Source organism: Desmodus rotundus, chromosome 8, assembly GCF_022682495.2.
Source record: "Desmodus rotundus isolate HL8 chromosome 8, HLdesRot8A.1, whole genome shotgun sequence".
NCBI classification, from domain to species: Eukaryota; Metazoa; Chordata; class Mammalia; order Chiroptera; family Phyllostomidae; genus Desmodus; species Desmodus rotundus.
The window spans coordinates 54,547,822-54,563,933 of NC_071394.1; the positions used below are offsets into that span (position 1 = coordinate 54,547,822).

General features: G+C 39.7%; 1 protein-coding gene across 6 annotated transcripts in view; it reads right to left on the reverse strand.

Moving 5' to 3' along the window:
• The window catches only part of STAU2 (staufen double-stranded RNA binding protein 2), a 356,018-nt gene that overhangs the window by 108,789 nt on the left and 231,117 nt on the right, over positions 1 to 16,112 (reverse strand). The window lies entirely within an intron of this gene.

A 16,112-nucleotide genomic window follows, 5' to 3' on the forward strand; every position in this document is an offset into this window, starting at 1 on the left:
CATCTTAACTCTCAGTGTGTGTGATTGCTGCTTAATTAGTAGTGACATTCTTTTATTTATACATTACAGTCCCTATAAAACCACTGTTTGAGATATATATATATATATATATATATATATATATATATATATATCACTGTATCATGTTCTGCTTGAAATTTTGACATTACAATCAAATTGAATTAAATTAAGATGATTTGTAATATGCAGACCAAAATAAGGTTACTATAATATTATTTTCTCTTTCTGTGAAATACAACCAAGCATTATGAAAAGCACACTTAAGATACTCCATATCTGAGGTAGGGTATGGGGTGGGGGGTGTTAGGGGGATTGAGAGTCCATCTTCCCACAGGGAAAATTCCCATCCTTCCATTTATCTACTTTTGAAAAAGTTCTTTTCATCAGTTTTTATTTCATTCTAAGCTAATAAAGTAAAAATAGAAATGCTTTTGTGGTAAATTAATAAAAATATGCCTAAAGAATGGGATTTTTACCAACTGCATCATAGGATAATTGGTTTTATTAGCTGTAACTCACTCAATTTGTTAAATCTGTGTACATTTAGGGTAAAAACTGAGGTGAAAACTCTGAATTTGTGAGGAAGAAAATTAAAACATACTGGTTCCCTGTCTGAGGTTTAATTCTATTTGCTGCATGCTCTCCATATTTTCTTCATTACAGATTATGGTCCACATACATTTTGTCATGGTTAATACAGATCTGACTGAAAATAACAATATAAATCCCAGCCTAATGGTATAATAATTCAACTTTTTAAAACCAACAGGGTTGTTAATTAAGATGGGCCATCAGCCTCCCTGAAGGTAGGAACTTCTGGAGTTCAAATCAAGTCAATATATAAAGCCTTGTCTCCAAAGTACTTAAAAGGTTTTATTCTGAAAATAGTTTAAAAAGTTAACTTTAAGGAAACAGATTTGACAACAGTTCTAATTCACTGTATTATGCCTCCTGAGCAAATTAAAAGGTCACTCAGCTTTTGCGTATTCAAGAACGCGGAAGTGTTTACTGTGCATCAGCTAAATATGAGGGAAATGAAACTTATCACACAGGAGGTTTATGCAGAAGCCAATATAATAGCTATAGTTCACAGCCATTAATGACACAGCTGACATGTTTTTGTCTCACAGAGTGCTATTATAAAACATACGTTTTAAAGTAGAATACAATCTCCATTTGACACCAGTTGGAAGTCCATGCGAAAGACATGACACCCTCCTACATATCCGAACTAACAGTGAAAATGCTTATGTGTTGGCCAACTTATTGCAGTTCTATTCTTTCTCCTAGAGAAATCAAAGTTAGAAAGGACAGGAATACCACAAGACAATTCCAGTTGAAAAATGAAGTTTCAAATTTCATTTCCATCAGTGGCTGGAATACTATTTCTCAAATATTTAACTTTTCTCCTGTCTATAATTCACTGTGAGCTTAAAATGCCCTATAAAATACCACGTACCCTGCAGACATTCAATATTGGGGTAGGTGTATAACTCACATATAAAATAAAAATCTAATGGTACAAGTTTGCACACAGCTCCAAAGGAAATGTCACAGCATCCAGTGAATGTGACAGTGATTGTTAATTTTCCATGATTCTTCCACAGAAATTCTTAGTGGGGCACTTGGACGCTCAGAATAATTTCCCAGGCTTCCTTATGGCTCCGAATCAGCCATATGGCCAAGGAGAATGTGAGTGAAGGAATTCTGTGGCAGCTTCCTGGAAACTTTAAAAGAGAATTCAGGTGTGTGCCTTTTGTTCTCCTTCTCTACCTGTTTTGTCAACCCACTGCTTGGATGTGGCACTGACATCTTTGGTCATGAGGACAAAGGCTGAAACTTAAGAGACAGCAGAGTGGTGAGTGGCAGGGAACCTGGCTCCCTGAAGACTTCAAGGGACAGAACCATCACGCTAGCCCTAGACTGCAAGCTGTACATGACTGAAGAATGAACATCTATTTTCTTCGAGTCATTGGGCTTTTTGTCATTCACAGAAGAACTTAATCCCAGTGGGATTTTTCCTATTGCCCCAGAATCAACACCAGAACCCACAGACAACAAAAGAAGCCCTAAAGCACAGCTAACATTTAGGCCTAGGCCTCATTCCCTTCCCCCATGCCTTTAGTAAGCATCAGCAGAACTGGTCAAAACATAAAGAATTCTCAGAAGAACTCATGGGACCCAGTGAATGGGAATCATCTTGATTGTCATTTTGAGGAATACGGTATTTCCAGTGAAGGGGTAGCTCTAAGAAAACAGCTGGCAGAAAGGGGGGTGCCCCCAAGAAATGGAAACTGACATCTTGCCCCTGACATCAGCCTTGCTGAGAATTGAGCCTGTAGGCCCCTTTGAAAGAAATATTGACTGGGTCTGATATATGTCCCTAGCAGTTTGGAAGCAAATGAAAATATAGAGGCTGAGTATGGAGATAACGAGAGCTTGTTGAAACAGCCCTGGGCACATACTGTCCCGAGCATGAAAAGATACATGCTAACCCCTAATCTCCACGGTCCTTGGAAGGAAAGAGAATCTCAGCTTCTGTCAAGAGGCTACAAGGATAACCATAGTGACACCTACCAATAGAGGGGTCAGGAGCATGGACCACTGATAAAGCCCACAGCCACTATCCCTGTCCTGCAGGGACAAAGGTGTCCTCAAGAAAATCAGGAACATCACCTCCATGGAAACCAGCAGTGGGTGAAACCAGGCGAGGGTGGCACCTTCCCCTAGTCTAGTGCCCTCCAACCCTGCAAACACCAGAAGGCAAGACTACAAAACAAAGGTACAGTATAGGGGAAGATTTCTCAGAATGGATCAAGCCCCCACTGGACTGATCACAAACAAATGACAGGCTTGCAATGGGGGGATATGAACTTGCAGTTTTACAGTGAACTGGACTACATTTTCAAAAACTAATGATCACCAAAAAACTATAATACTTGCCAAAGATAACATAAAAGAATATGAATGGGAGACTTGACAGTGTTCAGGAAAATGGTAAAAAACAAATAAAATCACTGTGTTTACGCCCCCATTGCTCCCAAACCAGATAAAAATGTGTAAAAAATATATATATAGGAGACTACTGCTTGAGGACACAATTTCAAATTAAGCAAAAAGTAATCATATGTAGCACTGATCACATGGCTCAGCGTATTGGGCATCGTCTTGCAGAGAAAAGGGTCGCCAATCTGAAGGACACATGCCAGGGTTGTAGGTCAGATCCCTGGTTGGGGATGTGAGAGAGACAACCGATCGATGTTCCTCAGCATCTGTTTCTCCCTCTCATCTCCTCTCTCTAAAAATAAATATATTTTTTAAAAAAGCAATCATCTGCAGACAAAAGGCCTTAAGAAAAGCCTCACTTTACATACTCACCAATCACTCATAAAAACAAGTTTGATGTGGCTCTCTCCAGATACATATTTTCTTTGTAGACAGAAAATTATTAGAGTTCATAAAATTGTATTTTTTAAAAAGTGTGAATGACACTGAAATACATCCTTCAAAATCAATAAATGCTTCCTATTATTCAAAGTATCAGCAGAAGCCAGAAATCTTAGAACACTAGGCTGAAATAATTAGGGTAATAAAATTCCGTTATGTTCTGCAATGCTCAAATCTTCAGGATTGACAGGCAAAATATTCCTGCTGCAACAAAGCATTGTGCTTCTACAAATGAGGCCCTAAAAAATTGTAATATACAATGTTACAGGAACTTGATTTTGATTAATGAAAAATTAATAAAGGTAACTTTAGTTTACAAAAGTCATCTCCTATGTTTACTTTAGGATATTTTTTATAAGTCATACCATTTTGCTACTCTAAACTTAAGTAACTGAGCTTGATTTTCATAATGTAGCACTTGTTCTAGATTTATAACACCATCCACTACTACACCATAACTGACATTTTGTTTCTTTCTCATGAATTCACAAAAATTTTCCCACTAAAATGTGTCAGAAATTTCAATATATGTTTATTAAACAATGTGGCTCTTTTGGAATTTGCAAATCTATAATAGCTTTTATTTTAAAAATAAAAGCTATTATAGGTTTCCTAGTTTGATTTATAAATACATAAACCCAGATGAGATGCAATTTTTGTGCATTCTGATATTGATTTTGTCAGCCTACAGATTTCTTTTTCTTGAAGGGAGGGACACAGGTCACTCAACTATTCATATAGTTGAAGAAACAAAGAAAAATACTGTGAGCTGCTCTGGCTGATGTGGCTCATTGGATTGAGTGCTGGCCTGAGAACCAAAGGGTCACTGGTTCAATTCCCAGTCAGGGCACATGCCTGGGTTGCGGGCCAGGTCCCCAGTTGGGGCATGCAAGAGGCAACCACACATTTATATTTCTTTCTCTCTCTTTCTCCCTCCCTTCCCCTTTCTTTAAAAATAAATAAATAAAATCTTTTTTAAAAAAGAAAAAATACTGTAAGCGTTAGAATAATTTACATAACAAGTGGAGACTCCAAGATGGCAGCACAGTAGTGGAAGTTACACTTGCCTTGTCCCAGGACCAAATTGGAATTACAACTAAAATATAGAGCAAGCAACCTGAATAACCAACCAGCCACTAACTGAAGAGAAGTCTTGCCAGGAGCAAGCTACCAGGACTCCTGTGCTGAGTCCCTCTCCTACACTGCAGGAGCCACCTTTCTTAGATAGAACACTCCCCTCCCTGAGGCATCATCCTGTGGGGAAGCAATAGCCTTACACCTTGGAACTTTCATTGTGCTGAGGAGTCCAGCTGCATGGGCCAGGGTATAGAGGTCCAAGGAGACTTAGGGGGTATTAGTGACTGAGTTGTGTGGCTATGGGGCAGGTGTCATTCCCCCCACTTTCCTGTGAACCTGGTTGGTGCCTCACCCTCACAGGAGATCCATTAGCCTCACTGTCTGGGCTCCCAGTGGTCCCATCCTCCTTACACATGGTGGCTCTGTCCTGTAGTGGTCTGATTAGAATCCAGGACAGACTGAGTTGTGTGGCTCTGGACAATGGCCACTTTCCCTACCTTCTCCCAAGCTGACTGGCACGTCCACCTCTCCCAAGGCTTGGTGGTCCCACCCTGCTGAGATTGGGATCCTGGCAGAATCTGGGACACACTGAGTTGTGTGGCACACAGAGGTGCGGGGAATTTTCCCTAGCACACTTGACAGGTGCAGAGCCCTCCCTTCAAACAGCCACCTCTTGGTTTGTTTGGGCTGAAACTGTGCTGGCCTCACCCAGAAATCTCACTGAGACCACACCCTACCACAAAGGTGTGTGAGTACCCAGAGGGTGGTAGACAGACTTGGTATACACTGGAAATTCGCCGAGTGGCTTCAGAATCAGCACTGGCACCAAGTTTGAACCAGTTTCAATCTGTTGAACACCATTTGCCCATACTTGGTAACTCACTGTGAACTTACCTCATGCAACTCAAGTATAGCCAAAGGCTTTTTCAGTGATTGAGCTCCACCAGCAGCTACCATGCAAAGGCAGGTGGAGGCAGACCTCAGGGTTCTTTGGGACTTTTGCTGACTTGCCCCTGGACATGGTGTTGGTAAAAGCCAGCTTTGGTATACAGCTTGATCCTCCCTGTGCATACCCAGGCACAACAGAACCAGGCACAAGATATGGATTGCTTTGTAGCTCCAATCAGGTTGCCCAGGACCAGTCACAGGCAGCATCTAACATTGGACTGCACCACCGAGCATCCCAAAATGCTTCTAAACCAAAACACCCAGTGGCCAGTTCAGACAACATCAAAGTAGGAATCAATTAGCTTCACAAGTGGCATATCCAAAGGGAGATCTCAACACTAACTAGACCATGCTGTGGCAAATTCTGCTCCATGTGGTCAGCACCTGCACAGCAGCTCATACACTCTGGTCAGAGTTGATCCTCACAGACAACCAACCTGAAGGTGACAGCATGCATGAATAGGCTAATGGCAATCAAGACTCAATTAAACAGGAGGGTCCACATAACCCATACGGAGACACTCATGGAGCACCCAGCTCATGTGATCAAGAAGACTTCATCACTGGATCCATAGGATACCTATTAGATAGGACCAAACTACAAAGACTGAGAGTCATAGCAGATCTACCTAATACATAGAAACAAATACAAAGAGGCAGCCAAAATGAGGAGACAAAGAAACATGTCCTAAATCTAAGAATAAGAGAAATTGCCCCCCCCAAAAAATGCTAAATGAAATGGAGACAGGCAATTTACCAGACATAGAGTTCAAAAGAATGGTTATAAGGATGCTCAAGGAACTTAGTGAGTACTACAAAGAACTTAGTAATACAGCATGAAAAAGAACATAGAAACCATAAAAAAGAATCAATCAGAAATGAAGACTGCAATATCTAAAATAAAAAATACACTAGAAGGAATAAACAGGAGGATGGATGAAGCAGAGGATCGAATCAGTAATTTGGAAGACAAGGTAGCAGAAAACACCCAATCAGGGCAGCAAGAAGAAAAAAGAATTTTTAAAAATGAGTATACTTACCGACCTTTGGGACAACATGAAGCATACCAAGATCTGCGTCATAAGTGGACCAGAAGGAGAAGAAAGCAAGCAAAGGATAAAGAAGCTATTTGAAGAAATAATGACTGGAAGAAAAAAAAAAAGAAATACAAGTCCGGGAAGCACACAGAGTCCCAAACAAGATGAACCCAAAGAGGCCCACTCCAAGACACATCATTAAAATGCAAAGGTTAAAGACAAAAAGAAAATCTTAAAAACAACAAGAGAAAGACAGCTAGTTACCAACAAGATAGTCCCCATAAAACTGTCAGCTTATTTTTCAACAGAAACATTTCAGGTCAGAAGGGATTAGCATGAAATATTCAAAGTGATAAAAAGCAAGGACCACCAAGACTACTTTACCCAGAAAGGCTATCATTTAAATTGAAGGAGAAATAAAGAGCTTTACACAGAAGAAAAAGCTAAAGGATTTTGTTACATCAAACCAATATTACAAGAAATGTTAAAGGGCAAAGAAGAAAGAAGGAAGGAAGAATAATAATAATAAGATGAGAACACAGTTAAAAAATAAAATGGCAGTAAATACATACCTATCAATAATCACTTTAAATGTAAATGGCTTAAATGCTCAATCAAAAGACATAGAGTAGCTGGATAAGAAAACAAGACTTGGATATATGCTGTGCAAGACACCCACCTTAGAACAAAAAGATACACACAGACTAAAAGTAAAGGGATGAAAAAAGATATTCATGCAAATGAAAATGAAAAAATTGCTGGGGTAGCAATACCTATATCTGACAAAATAGATTTTAAAAGAGGCTACAGAAAAAGACAAAGAAGGACTCTATATAATGATAAAGTTAGCAATTCAATAAGAGAATATAACCTTTATAAACATTTATGTATCCAACATAGGAGCACCTAAAGACATAAAGTAAATCTTGATGGACATAAAGGAGATATTGACAATAATACAGTCATGGTAGGGGATTTTAACACCACATGGATATCAAAGGATGGATCTTCCACACAGAAATTCAATAAGGAAACAGTGGCATTAGTTGACAAACTAAATCAGATGAATTTAACTGATATCTTTAGAGCACTTCACTACAAAACAGAATACACATTCTTTTCAAGAGTGCACATGGAACATTTTCCATGTTAGGTGACATGTTAGGACACAAAACAAGTCTCAATAAATTTAAGATTCAGGACTTCCAGCCAAGATGGAGGCATATATATACACACTGTGCTTCCTCACACAACCAAAAGAAGGACAACAAATGATTTGAAAAAAAAAAAACCCACCAGAACTGACAGAAAATCAAACTGTATGGAAGTCTGACAACCAAGGAGTTAAAGAAGAAACATTCATCCAGACAGGTAGGAGGGGAGGAGACGGGCAGTGAGGGTGGAGAAGACTTGCAGTAAGGCAGCAGCTGGTGGAGTGGGCAGTCCCACATTTGCATGTGGATAAACCTGGAGGAACAACTCGGGAGAGAGACAGATTATGCAACTCAGGGTTCCAGTGCAGGGAAATAAAGCTTCAAAACCTCTGACTGAAAAAATCTGTGGGTTTCAGTGGCATGAGAAACTGACAGTCTCAGCGGACATTTTGGTGGAGAGACCCACAGGGTCCTAGAACATACACAAACCCACCCACCTAGGAATCAGCATCAGAAGGGCGCAATTTCCTTGTGGGTAGCAGCAGAATTGACTGAAAGCTGGCAGAGAGCTGAGCAAGCGGCCTTATTCCCTCTCAGACCCCTACCCCACATACAGCACCACAACGCAGCAATGTGGGTTGCCCCACCCTGACAAATACCTAAGGCTCCACCCCTTACTATGTAACAGGCGTGCTGAGACAAAAAAAAAAAAAAGGCCCAAATGAAAGAACAGATCAAAGCTCCAGAAAAAATACAACTAAGTGACAAAGAGATAGACAACCTATCACATGAACAGTTCAAAACACTGGTAATCAGGATGCTCACAAAATTGGTTAAATATGGTCACAAAATAGAGGAAAAAGTAAAGGCTATGAAAAGAGAAATAAAAGAAAATGTACAGGGAACCAACAGTGACAGGAAGGAAACTGGGACTCAAATCAGTGGTTTGGACCAGAAGGAAGAAATAAACATTCAACCAGAACAGAATGAAGAAACAAGAATTCATAAAAATGACGGGAGGCTTAGGAACCCCCAGGACAACTTTAAATGTTCCAACATCTAAATCATAGGTGTGCCAGACGTAGAAAGCAAGAGCAAGAAGTTGAAAACTTATTTGAAAAAATAATGAAGAACTTCCCCAATGTGGCAAAGGAAATAAGACTTCCACGAAGTCCAGGAAGCTCAGAGAGTCCCAAAGAATTTGGACCCAGAGATTTGGATGGTTAGATGGCAGCAAGGTAGGTGGGAGTGGAGCCCAGTTCTCCTTGTGTCCAGCTGGAACACCTAGCTGATCTTCTGAGGAACAGAATGAACAGCCAATGGAATCCCAGCTTATATGAAGTTTGGAGGCAAAAAATTTCAGAGGACATTGAAAAACAGGCAGTGACAAGAGTGCACTGGGACAGTAAGGTACCTGGGATCTGTGTGGAGACCAAGGCTGCTGTGGCCCCCTACCCGGCGCCTGCTGCAGGATATGGGGAGGAGAGTTAGATCACCAGCTCCCTCCCCTACCAGAGCAGGGAGGGCAGCCCAGCACTAGGAGGGACCTAGGTGCTGGAAGTTGCTGGGGGAAGTAGAGACAAAGTGGGAGACACACAGAGGCGGTACACATCTGGTGGGACTGTGGATGCTAACACCCGAGAAACTGGGGTACCGGGTGGCACCTGGAGAAGGGAGGAGTCAGTCCATGTTGGATCCTGACTTGGATAGTCTCCGGACTGGTCGAAAAGTAGGGCTGTGTGAAAAGCCCTGCACTTGATAAGAACGGCTGGCAGCTGCTTTGTAAGGAGCTCTCCAGTAGCAGCTGGTGCGCCCACAGTGAGTGGTGGAGGGGAACCATGGGCCTGGCCTGTCTGGCACTGAGCATCCAGAGACAGTAGCAGAGGGGAACCGTGTGCCCCGCTTGTCTCGGGCTCAGTGCTGGGAGCAGCTGAGTGGCTGATTTGAGCCTGGCAGCTCACAGAAGACCTGGGCCAAAGGCCGGGAAATTGAATAGTGCGACCCAAACCTGGTCCCCAAACTCTCAGAACCAAAGGAAGGGAGAAGAGGGAAGCCCAGCCTCCTCTTCCTGTGGCATCTAGGAAGACCAGCAGAACTCACTGAACAGGTTTAAAGTCAGCAGGAGGCTTATTATTATCTTTTTTTTTTTCTTTTCTTTTTGGACCCTCTCTCTTCCTGCTCCCCCCTTTTTTTCTTTTCTTTTTCTTCCAAGTGAAGACGATAAGACGCTGAGTTACAAAGGGTCCAGAGACAGATCAAAAGGGGGAGCACAAGGCTAACCCCCAAAACTGAGAAACTGAGACAAATGTCACTTTCCTATCCCACAGAGCTAGCATTTTATTGTGCATGTGTATTATTATTATCTTGCAATTACTTTTTACCACTTTTATTTTATTAGTATTTTTTTATTTCTCTTCCTTATGTTTCGTTTTCCTCATTTTATTTCCCTGTTTAATTGCATTGCTTGACTGGTTTCCTTATTCTCACTGTACTGTATTTTAATATTCCTTCTTTCACTTCACCCGTGTTCCAATAACCCACAACTCTTGATTGGCTACTTTCTATTCTGGTTATCCAAATCATATATTTCTTGTCATATTATTGTTGTTCCAGAACTATTGTAAATAATTGTTGTTCCATACAATTGTACATACTACACAGCAACCCTCCATGATCTTAGCCCACTTCACTTTATTCCTGAGCATTATTATTGTTGTGGTTAACTCTATTCTCTCTCATATTGCATCTACTTTCTATTCTTTAATCTCACTGTATCTCATCATCTAACCTTGCCCAACCACTCTGTTTTCTGGGTTCAGATCACAACCATCCTCCCCTCTAACAAGAGTCTTATCTCTCTTTCACCTTTTATACAAAGTGGCTAATTGGGTGAAATATCACAGTTAACGCTATCCTTATCCAAAGAATCTCCTATCTCTTCTCTACTTCCTGGTAATTTAAACCCCATAAAATACTATCCTGCTGTCTTAATCCATTTTGCCTACCCCCTGCCATTGATCACATACAAGAATAGGTGGGAGCTGCGAACATCAGTATACCTGCTGGAGGAGAAAGACCACCAATAAAGGAACAACCAAAAGGTAGAAACCCAAGTACAACAAGAGAGCCCACACAAACAGAAGAAAGGGCAAACCTACAGTGTCCAGCCAGAGATCAAGACCACACCACTGAGCCTCATAGAATTCCTACCATAGATGTTCACCTTACAAAGACAGCTAACAAAGTAAAACATCAGGAAGAATAGAAATAAACAAAAACAGTCAATTAAAATGGGCAGACAAAAAAGAACATCCAATCAAAAGGAATGGAAGACTCCCCACTAAAAGAGCTAAACGAAATGGAGGTAACAAAACTATCAGACATAGAATTAATGGTTATAAAGATGCTCAAGGAACTCACAGACAACTACAAGGAATTGAGTGAGAACTACATCAGCACAAAAAAGGAAATAGAAACTATACATGAAAACCAGGAAGAAATGAACAATAAAATCTCAGAAATAAAAAATACACTAGAGGCAATTACAAGCAGGCTGGATGAAGCAGAGGATCAAATCAGAGAGTTGGAGGACAAGGTAGAAAAAAACTCCCAGATAGAGCAAGAAAGAGAAAAAAGATTCAGAAAGAATGAACAAGTGGTAAGGAAACTGCAAGACAACATGAAACATAACAATATCTGCATAACAGAGATACTAGAAGAAGAAGAGCAAGGAATAGAAAAACTGTTTGAAAAAGTAATAATGGAAAACTTCCCTAATCTGATGAGAGAAAAAGTCACACGAACCCAGGAAACAGAGAGTCCCAATCAAGAGGAACCCAAAGAGGCCCACTTCAAGACACATCATAATTAAAATGGAAAAATTCCAAGACAAAGAGAGAATCTTAAAGGCAGCAAGGGAGAAAAAGGAAGTAACATACAAGGCAGCCATGATAAGACTAGCAGCTGATTTCTCAATGGAAGCGCTCCAAGCCAGAAGAGAATGGCAAGAAATACTCCAAGTAATGAAAGCCAGGGGCCTGCAACCAAGATTACTCTACCCAGCAAGGCTCTCAATTAAAATGGAAGGCCAAATAAGGAGCTCCCCAGACAAAAGAAATCTAAAAGAACACACCTCCATCAAACCAGCTCTGCAAGAGATGCTAAAGGGACTGCTTTAAGAAAAGGAAGGAAAAGAGTGATAGAGGAACACAGATACGAAAAAATGGCAATGAATAAGTACCTATCAATAATAACCTTAAACATAAATGGATTAAATGCTCCAATCAAAAGCCATAGAGTAGCCCAATGGATAGGAAAATATGACCCACACATATGCTGCCTACAAGAGACCAGCCTCAGAACACAAGACCTACACAGACTGAAAGTGAAGCACTGGAAACAAATACTCCAAGCGTATGGACAGGAAAAAAACAATTCGGGGTAGCAATACTCGTAGCAGACAAATTAGACTTAAAAAAAAGTGCCATAAAAAGAGACCCAGAACATCACTTCATAATACTCAAGGGAAGAATCCATCAAGAAGACATAAACATTGTAAATATATATGCACCCAACATAGGAGCACCCAAATACATAAAGAAAATCTTGGAGGACTTTAAGAAAGATATTGACAGCAACACAATTATACTAGGGTATTTCAACAACCCCTTGTCAAAAATGGATAGATCTCCCAAACAAAATATCAACAAAGATATTGTGACATTGAACAATGTCCTAGATCAAATGAAGTTAACTGATATATAGAGAGCCTTTCATCCCAAACAACCAAAATACACATTCTTTTCAAATGCATATGGAACATTTTCAAAGACAGACCACATGATAGTTCACAAAACAAGCCTCAAAAAATTCAGGAAAATTGAAATCATAACAAGCATTTTCTCTGACCACAAGGGACTGAAACTAGAAACCAACCTCAAGGAAAAAACTCAAAAACACTCAAACACATGGAAATTGAATAGCATGCTATTAAACAATGAATGGGGTCAAGAAGGAGATCAAGGAGGAAATCAAAAAGTACCTGAAAACAAATGAAAATGAACTCTCAACAATCCAAAACTTATGGGACACAGTAAAGGCAGTCCTGAGAGGGAAGTTCATAGTGATACTGGCCTATCTAAAAACAAATAGACACATTTCAAAAAACAACCTAACCCTATACCTACTAGAACTCGAAGAACAATAATAAAGACAGCCCAGAGCAAGTAGAAGGAAGGAAATAACCCAGACAAGAGCACAATTAAATGACATACAGACTAAAAGCACAATTCTCAGGATCAATGAATCCAGGAGCTGGTTCTTTGAAAAGTTAAACAAAATCGACAAGCCTATAAGCAGGCTCATCAAGAAAAAAAGAAAGAGGACCCAAATAAACACAATCAGCAATGAAAGAGGAGAAATTACAACTGATACCACAGAAACACAAAGGATTATAAGAAATTACTACGAAGAACTATATGCCAAGAAATTTGAAAGCCTAGGTGAAATGGACAAATTTCTAGAAAAATATAATCTTCCAAAACTTAGTAAAGAAGAAGAAAGCCTGAACAGAGCAATAACAGCTGATGAAATTGAAGCAGTAATCAAAAAACTACCAACACACAAAAGCCCTATACCAGATGGTTTCACAGGAGAATTCTACAAAGCATTTAAGGAATAGCTAACCCCTACCCTCAGACTATTCCAAAACATCCAAGAAGAGGGAACACTCGCAAACTATTTTTACGAAGCCAGCATCATCCTAATCCCATAATCAGACAAAGACACAACATAGAAGAAAACTACAGGTTAATATTGCTAATGAACATAGATGCTAATATCCTCAAGAAAATATTGGCAAAACACATACAGCAATACATTAAAAAGATCATACGCAACAATGAAATGGGATTCATCCAAGGGATGCAAGGGTGGAAGAATGTGTGCAAATCAATAAACATAATATATCACATAAACAAAAACAAAGATAAAAATCACATGATCATATCAATAGATGTGGAAAAAGCATTTGATAAAGTATAGCACCCATTTATGATAAAAACACTCAGCAAAGTGGGAATAGAGGGAGCATTCCTCAACATAATAAAGGCCATATATGATAGGCCAACAGCAAACATCATACTCAATGCGCAGAAACTAAAATCTTTCCCATTAAGATCAGGAACAAGACAAGGTTGTCCACTTTCAACACTCTTATTCAACATAGTATTGGAAGTCCTAGCCACAGCAATCAGACAAGAAAAAGAAATAAAAGGCATCCAAACTGGAAAAGAGGAAACAAAACTGTCAATGTTTATAGATGACGTGATAATGCACATAGGAAACCCTATAGACTCCACCAAAAAACTGTTCAACCTAATAAATGAATTTGGCAAAACAGTGGGATACAAAGTCAATATCCAGAAATCAAAGGCATTTTTGTACACCAACAATGAAATACCAGAAACAGAAATCAAGAAAAAAATCCCATTTGATACAGCAATAAGAAAAATAAAATACCTAGGAATAAGCCTAACCAAGAAGGTAAAAGACCTATACTCAGAAAACGACACAACTCTAAAGAAAGAAATTAAGGAAGACACAAACAAATGGAAGCATGTACCATGCTCATGGATTGGAAGAATTAACATCATCAAAATGTCCATACTATCCAAAGCAATTTATAGATTCAATGCAATCCCTGTTAAAGTACCAATGGCATACTTCGCAGATATAAAACAAACACTTCGAAAATTTATATGGAACCATAAATGACCCTTAATAACTGCAGCAATTTTGAGAAAGAAGAGAAAAGTAGGAAGAATCACAATACCTGATATCAAAATGTATTACAAGGTCGTTATAATCAAAACACCCTGGTAGTGGCATAAGAACAGACACATGAACCAATGGAACAGAATAGAGAGCCCAGGAATAAACCCAAGTCTCTACAGTCAATTAATATTTGACAAAGGGGGCAGCAGCATAAAATGGAGCAAAGGTAGCCTCTTCAATACATGGTGCTAGGAGAGCTGGACAGCTACATGCAAAAAAATGAAACTTGACCACTAATTTACACCATACACAAAAATAAATTCAAGGTGGATATAATATTTAAATATAAGTTGTGACACCATTAAAGTCCTAGAGAAGAACATAGGCAGGAAAATCTCAGACATTCCATGCAGCAGTATTTTCACTGATATGTCCCCTAGAACAAGGGACATAAACGAAAGAATAAACAAATGGGATCTCATCAAAGTAAAAAGCTTCTGCACAGCTAAAGAAAACAGCATTAAAATGAAAAGAGAACCAACCGTATTGGAAAACATATTTGCCAATGATACCTCAGACAAGGGTTTGATCTCCAAAATATATAAAGAACTCACACGACTCCACTCCAAGAAGACAAGCAACCAAATTAAAAAATGGCAAAGGACTTGAACAGACACTTCTCCAAGGAGGACATACACAGGTTCCAGAGACATAAGAAAGGATGCTCAGTATCGCTAGCCATCAGAGAGATGCAAATTAAAACCACAATGAGGTACCACTTCACACTGCTCAGAATGGCCATCATAAACAAAGCAACAAACTACAAATGTTGGGGAAGATGTGGAGAAAAGGGAGCCCTAGTGCACTGTTGGTGGGATTGCAGATGGGTGCAACCACTATGGAAAATAGTATGCAATTTCCTCAGAAAACTAAAAATGGAACTGCCTTTTTACCTGGCAATTCCACTGCTAGGATTATATCCTAAGTACCCTGAAACACCAATCCAAAAGAACCTATGCACCCCCATAGCTGTTTATAGCAGTACAATTTACAATAGCCAAGTACTGGAAGCAACCCAAGTGCCCACCAGTAAATGAATGGGTCAAAAAACTATGATACATTTACACAATGGTATTCTATGCAGCAGAAAGAAGGAGCTTCTACCCTTTGCATGGATGGAACTGGAGAGCATTATGCTAAGTGAAATAAGCCAGGCAATGAAAAGACAAATACCATATGATCTCACCATTAACAGGAATCTAATCAATCAAACAAACAAGGCAAGCAAAGTATAGCCAAAGACATTGAAATTGAGAATAAGCTGACAGTGATCAGAAGGGAGAGGAGAGAGGATAATGGGGAAAAGGGTGAAGGGTTTTCAGGAACAATTATAAAGGACATATGGACAATAAGAAGTGGGGGTGGAACTGGGGGAGTGAGGCTGGGAGGGCTGGGGTAGTGGGGAAGGATAGGGGGAAAAGGCAGAAAACTGTACTTGAACAATAAAAAAAAAAAAGAAGTTGGACCTAAGGAAGCACACACCAAGGCACATCATAATTGCATTACCCAAGATTAAAGATAAGGAAAGAATCTTAAAAGCAGTAAGAAAAAAGGAGACAGTTACCTACAAAGGAGTGCCCACAAGATTATCAGC